The 6,633-nt window shown below is 41.2% G+C and overlaps 1 protein-coding gene across 1 annotated transcript in view; it reads left to right on the top strand.

Annotated features, from left to right (window-relative positions):
- Positions 1 to 5,061: 5,061 nt before the first annotated feature.
- LOC116395430 (glucocorticoid receptor) overlaps positions 5,062 to 6,633 on the top strand; it is a 67,688-nt gene continuing 66,116 nt past the window's right edge. The window contains exon 1 of the mRNA XM_031869325.1: positions 5,062 to 5,594. The gene's annotated coding sequence lies outside the window, so the exon portion shown is untranslated. The remainder of the gene's footprint in view (positions 5,595 to 6,633) is intronic.

Here is a 6,633-nt window from a genome sequence, read left to right as displayed (position 1 = left end):
CCTTCATAGTGTCATATTGCTTTTAGGAGAATTATGATGATAAGTTCATATTAGATGCAAAAGTATACTTATGTACAATATATTATGTTGAACATTGTTGCTCCTGGATGGATCACAGCCAACCCAATTATTTTCAACACAGCTCCATGTCCTTGGTCATGGTGCCACAGCACTTAAAAGAATAAACTTCATAATTCTCAAAATTCTGACTCTTTGCTTTTTTATTAACAGCATTTACTTGTACTTTTACTTTCAATACTTAAGTACATTTAATATCAGAAAATTACTTTTGATACTTAAGTACAATAAATATCGGATACTTTAAGACTTTTACTCAAGTAGTATTCTAATAGGTGACTTTTACTTTTACTGGAGTCATTTTCCAGTAAGGTATCTTTACTTTTACTCAAGTATGGCTTTTGGGTACTTTATACACCACTGGTTTTGGATGAACATGCAAATTTATCACAACTGCTACGAACATCAACTACTCTAAAAGGCAACCAAATTGACAACAAAGTGTTGATTTGTGCACAAAGAATAAAAAAGGGTGTGGAGGGAGAAACCAAAAAAAATAAACGTAATGAATGCCAACACTGAAGATTACATTATTAGTGATTAAACAGGAACCCAGCAGACTTTCTTCACAATAATAACTTTAAGAATAACAGCAGCAACGGCTTGGAAAAGAGGCATGTGGACTTGTTCATTGGACAAAATTTGCCAAATGGTCAACCTGCGGGGTTAGAGATTTTGGAAGAGGAGGGAGTAAAAACAAAATATGTTTTCAGCCATGACCTTCATTGATATTAAACTAAAAGCTCAGACAGTTTGGGAATGTGCCTCTTTTGATTTTATTGATGATAGGATGCCCTATAGTGGCCTGCATTATCCTAGGTTCAAATTTGACAGATGGCATTTGTTGCATGTCATTCTAAATGTGTCTCTACCCTCATTTCCAGCCTAATAGACAACCAAATAAAAGCATGAAATGTTAACAAAATGATTAGGGATGCACAATATGGTTTTCTGTTTTTTTTGCCAATATCCGATATGCTGATATTTTTCAACTCGCTTGGCTGAATGCCGATACCGAAATACGAACACTTTTTTTTCCCACACAAGACATGCAGAATCAAGTCTCTCCATTAGTGGAATTATAATATTATTATGCTTACTGTTATAGTCATGGCCCCGTGGCAAATGCAGACATGAAATACAATGCTTTTCAAAATGTAAGCCTACACATTCACTGGGTGTCAATTTATAAATTGCAATTAAAACATGTAAAACATGTAAAATATTGCTCAATGAGGTTAATAAATTATGAAGAACACAGACATCTGTCAGTATCAGCCATGCATGTTAACATGTTTACATGCCTGTTGAACAGGTGTTTTAATGCTCTTGCAGTAACAAGGATAGTTTTCGCCACCTCGACTTATTATCACGTCTAAGGTCATAATAATTTAGCCCCGGGGCGTGTTCAATACCGGGTTTTGGTACCTGTGAAAGCGGCCTGTGAAAGCGAATAAAATGTTCATCTCTGGCTGATGCCGATATTTTATCTTAAAGCTTTTATCTGCTGACACTGATGATGTGCCGTTATCATAGTGCATCTCTAAGAAAAAGCTTTTTACCTCTGCCAATTTAATTTATTCTTCCAAAATAAAAAATTGGTGTTCATTAGTGAAGATTATCTTGCTGAAGTATACAAAAACTTATTTATGAGCTTATTTTATGCATTAATCCACAAGTTTTTAAAAGGACACTTTTCAATACTGTGAGCACCACAAACTAAATGAATTTCACCTCCATTATATTTGGGTGACAGAAATCTCAGACAGATATATCAAAACCTCAGCAAATACAACAAAATGGATGCAACACCCACATCACTTGATAGAAACCAATGAGAAAGTCTGGTTTTGATTTGAATGTGCTGCCCTTTAACTGTAACTTGTACCTGCAAATAGGCAGCCAACAGTGTGTGTGTGTGTGTGTGTGCGTGTGCGTGTGTGTGTGTGTAGGTGTGTGTGTGTGTGTGTGTGTGTGTGTGTATGTACAACATGTAGGCCACCTACCTCTGCTAGGGACCAAAAGGTCAGTGTTATAACCAGAACATCTGAAACCCAAACTTTGGCGTCTATTAGTCACCAGCACATGTGAGTGCACATTAATGAATATTCATATGAAGTTGTCTCTGCGGCAGCACATTCAATGTAACTAGTGTAACCTAGTATGCACCCAGAGCAAGGTGTATTACACAACCACCGTAACATACTTCTCCATTAGACTCCCAGTTGCACATATACATGCACATGAAGCGCCACACGTCCAGTGTTTTTATTGTTTTTCGGTTAATAGTATCACCCATTGTTACCCAGCATTAAAAACTCACAGTGTTCCCTGTGATGTTTTGAGAACAGTGTGGTTTAGTCGGGCCCTGGGGAGCTCCTGCCTCTCTCCAGCCACGCTAGCTCTTAATGAGACATCCACATGCACAGGACACACTCTGCTCCTTCTAATCGAACGACTTGCATGGAGGGCCACAACTGCCCCCCCTTTTTCCCCCACCCCTTTTCCTTCTTTCTTCTCCTGGCCTGTTGGTTTGCATCTCCCCATCCTTGTTTCTTTTCTTGCAGATGGAACAGCATGGGTGTCTGGGCCAGTCTGCACAGCCTGGACTGTCCACCTCCCTTCCTCTCCTCTCCTCTCTTCTTCTTCTTCACCCTAGGTTGACTCTGCAGAACACCTAACTCAAATCACTCCTTGTTATGGTCCACTGTGTCATCATAAAAATGAGAAATTCATTTCTAACTGAAGACCTTGTCTGGTGAAGCTGACCAACAGAATTGCAAAATAGTCTTAATATCACTGAAAGGTCACCAGTCAGTTCATGTTGGACTCAAGTAGGTCCTTTAAATGCATTAAAGGGATTGGGACTATCAGAAAAGATCATAACTGAACGAGCAAAGTCACAACCTTCAGAGTGCCTCTCTTGGCCTCTTATGTTTCGAGTATTGTGATTTTTCTTCCTGTAGACCTGAAACATTTTGTTGATTGAAGTTAGTTGACTGAGAGAAAATTAATTCACAGCAATTTAGATAATCAATGAATTATTTGGATACAATAAAACATTTGAAGGTCCCTATTAGGATGTGTTACTTTTCTGTGTTTTACGTCATTGTCAGTGTGTTATCTTTGAAGAAATCATTGACCTATCTATCGACAGATTATATATGTAAAAGACTTGTCACGTAAGAGATTAGAAATCAGGTTTATGCTTTAGGTTTCAGGAGTGGTTCTGACAGTCAACCTGGCCTTTGACCCCTCACTCTGTGCTGTAGTGAATAACGCTGCGCCCCCATTTACAACTCTGCTTTGTTGAGAGAAGAGAAAGATCTCGCCCCTCGTTCATGGTTCTGTTTGGACGTTGTTCTCTCCTTGACAGGATGTCTAGTTATTTCTGCCAGAAGAATCACACGATCCCTCGTGTGTGCGTCAGTGAGTGAGTGTACACATCTTTGTCTGTCCACGGCTAATCTCGCATTCTGCTGCAGAAAACGTCATAAATACTTTCGGGTGGCCAGTTATGGCTGCATGCTCAAGGACTTCTCAAGGTTACTCGCAACTTCTCAAAACACCTTTTACTGCCTAGGAGAGAGGTTACTCTGTGTATTCAACCGTAGATCTAAATCTGCATAAACAGGAAGGCAATCCAAAAAAGACCAAAGAGGAAGGAAATATCAAAAAGCCTTTATTATTGTGGCGAAATCATTAAAAGCACCAACATGTTTCAACCAAAGCTCTGTGTCGAGGGACACAATAACGGAACAGCTTAGTGAGTTCAATTTCTTTTTTGCAAAATCGTATGAAGTGTCTTAGCCGATACGACAACTTTGAGCCGCTTGTTTGCATGCATTGCTGCTTGTTTTTTGAGACACCTTACAGGCCATTGGTGTCTAGAAGGTGGGTTGGTCATTTGTGGGTTGTATTAATTCAATCACGCATTACAGCAGTGGTCATTGCAGACACACCTGGCAGGGATCTGCACACTATTGAGTGCACCTTCCTAGTTTAAATCTGTCCTGGCTGTGCTTCCTCTTTTCTACAACAGTTCCCTGTGTGCTTCTTGTCTCTCAATGTCAGTGTGATTCCCAGTCCATTCATGACCTAGAAAGAACTTTGGATGAACAACTGAAAGTAGGTGTCAAAACCACCCGGGGTCATATGTCTCGCTTACAGTAAGCATTCACAATCTGTGTCTAAGCATCGCCAGCCGCCTGTCTTGATGTGGACTCGGTAAATCAAGACCTCTCATGACCAAAATCTATTTAATTGTGATAAATATCATGGACTCCATATCTGAGGAGAGTTTTATTCATTATCCTGAATTCCATAGTTGAGGAGATAACAATCAAGTGGCATAACCTTGGATTCTATAGCCTCATCGTGATTACATGCTCTCGTTTGAGACAAAATTGACCTCCCTGTTCTTTGCTCAGAACCTTATTTGACTCCTAAAGGGGCCCTCAGAAAGGGACTTAACTTTTGAAACTCAAAGCTATGAAGGGCTTTGCACTAACGTTGGTGGTTGAAGGCTATAGCAGAACATAAATGACTATCTATAGGTCCTTCCATCGAAGGCCTACGGAGACACGTTTTGACAGATTGCTCAGCAGAGAGATTCAACAGGGATAGGGGCGTTCACAGGCAAGTGTCAAACTAGCAGCTGCGTCAAGCTACCACACATATACAGAAGGTGGCAGAAAGCAGAGCTATTTCTGCTTTACAATAAAAGCAAAACAATGTTCGTCTTAAAAAACAGAACTGAATAAAAAAAAACTAAATCATGCCGTGCATTATGCCCAAACTGGCCTTTATGGTAAAAAAATCGACTTTAAAATGGCTTCGGACGTAATTTTTTTTCATATATTCTAACCATGTAACTTTAATCGAAGATGGCAACAACAAAGGCTTTTATTCTGAAAGGACAAGGCAGAAGCGATCAACTTTGTTTCATTGAACTTGACACCGTTTCACTAACTGTCCGCCCTGCCCTGCCTGAGTTTTCAGTTGAGTACGCCAGGGCAGCACGGCTGTATTATATAACTTTCATGTACTCACGGGTTTAATGGCGCAAGAGCAGAATATCGCGGCGCATATCTGTGGAATCACTGCGGAATTACCCTGAAATCGCGAGCGAGTAGGCGATCAATCACTTTTTTTTTTTTTTTTTTCTCATACTGGCGACGTACGTCAAAAGTTATCGACAGATCGGGCAAGCAGGCGCGCACACACGGTGGATCTCGACTGCGCCAACCAGGTCAGCGACGCTGTTGACTTTAGTTCTAAAACAGTTGAAATTGCGGACGATGTTTTCCTGCCGCAAGGGGAGAGAGGCGGCGACAAACCCAGCTGACATTTCACCGCGCAACATTGCTGCAAGGACCGGGTTTTAATCGAGACCTTTGACTGTGTGTGTGTGTGTGTGTGTGTGTGTGTGTGGACGTCGCGTTATTTCACTTATGTTTTCCAACTTGGACTGACGGGAGATGACCTAACTGGAAGAGCGCATCCTCTCACTACAGGTACGATCTGCTTATACTGCAACAACCACTTGTTTGTATCGCTGGAGAATTATCGAGGGAGGCAAACGCTTGGTTGTCTCTCCCCGCCTCGTCCCCGGTGCTGCGTGGTGTGCGCACTGACAACCCTGCACCGTGCGCCCCGCTGACAGATCTCCTAACCCGCGCTCGGCGCAACCGTCTTATTTCTGTATAAGAAAAGGAAGAAAAAGAGAACCGGTTGCACAAACGTCAGCTTATCTCCGGCCGTGGGCATGTGATCGGTGCAATTTCCCATCGCAGCCAACAGGTTGCACTAATGCTGTAATGATGTGTTGTGCTGTTTGGTGGGAAAAGTACAGTAGCCTATGGCAAGTCAGGAAACTCCAAACTTCAGGGGACTTTGATACACCAAAGATCTTCATTAACTTCTCTACAAAAAAAAAAAAAGCATCACACCAGCAATCTCAATTAGGAAAGACTGTGTGTCCCAGCCTGACAAGTCATGACATTAAAATACAAGTTCAGAATGATCTGACCGATGCGGGCCCTGTTTTGGCCCTGACACTGACATTGAAACAGAGAATTTGACGCAGGTGACATCTTCTGTTACTATTGGGATTCAAATTAGTGAGCCGCAGTATAAACAGCACAGAGCTTCTACTTTGCACAGGTTGTTGCCACGCGATTTTGCTTGCATTCAGTTGATTGTGTTATAGTTTTATTTAAATTTCTTATTTTGTAAATGGAGTTTTGACTTGAGTTGTTAATTTGCGCTCTGTTGCAAATGGAGATGGACAGTTATTGGTGACTGCTGCAAATGCCCAGAGACCCTTAGTGGGTCCTTCGACAGATGTGTGTGCTCGGCTGTATCTGGGATTGTCAGTGGCACTGGCTGTTACACAATTTATGCCTGAGCATTGCTTGCGCTTCTTGACGCTCGAGTTGAGTGGAGGGCACAGTTCAAAGAAATAACATGAGCATTATGGTCAGTCATGTTATGTAATGGCTGTGGTCTCCTTTTTTTTTCTTTTCTTTTTTTTTTTTTTTTTTTTTTTTTTTT

This window comes from Anarrhichthys ocellatus, unplaced genomic scaffold (assembly GCF_004355925.1).
Source record: "Anarrhichthys ocellatus isolate YVR2014 unplaced genomic scaffold, GSC_Weel_1.0 scaffold46, whole genome shotgun sequence".
NCBI lineage: Eukaryota > Metazoa > Chordata > Actinopteri > Perciformes > Anarhichadidae > Anarrhichthys > Anarrhichthys ocellatus.
The sequence above is the reverse complement of the archived record's forward strand: the minus strand, read 5'-3'. Positions and strand labels throughout refer to the sequence as shown.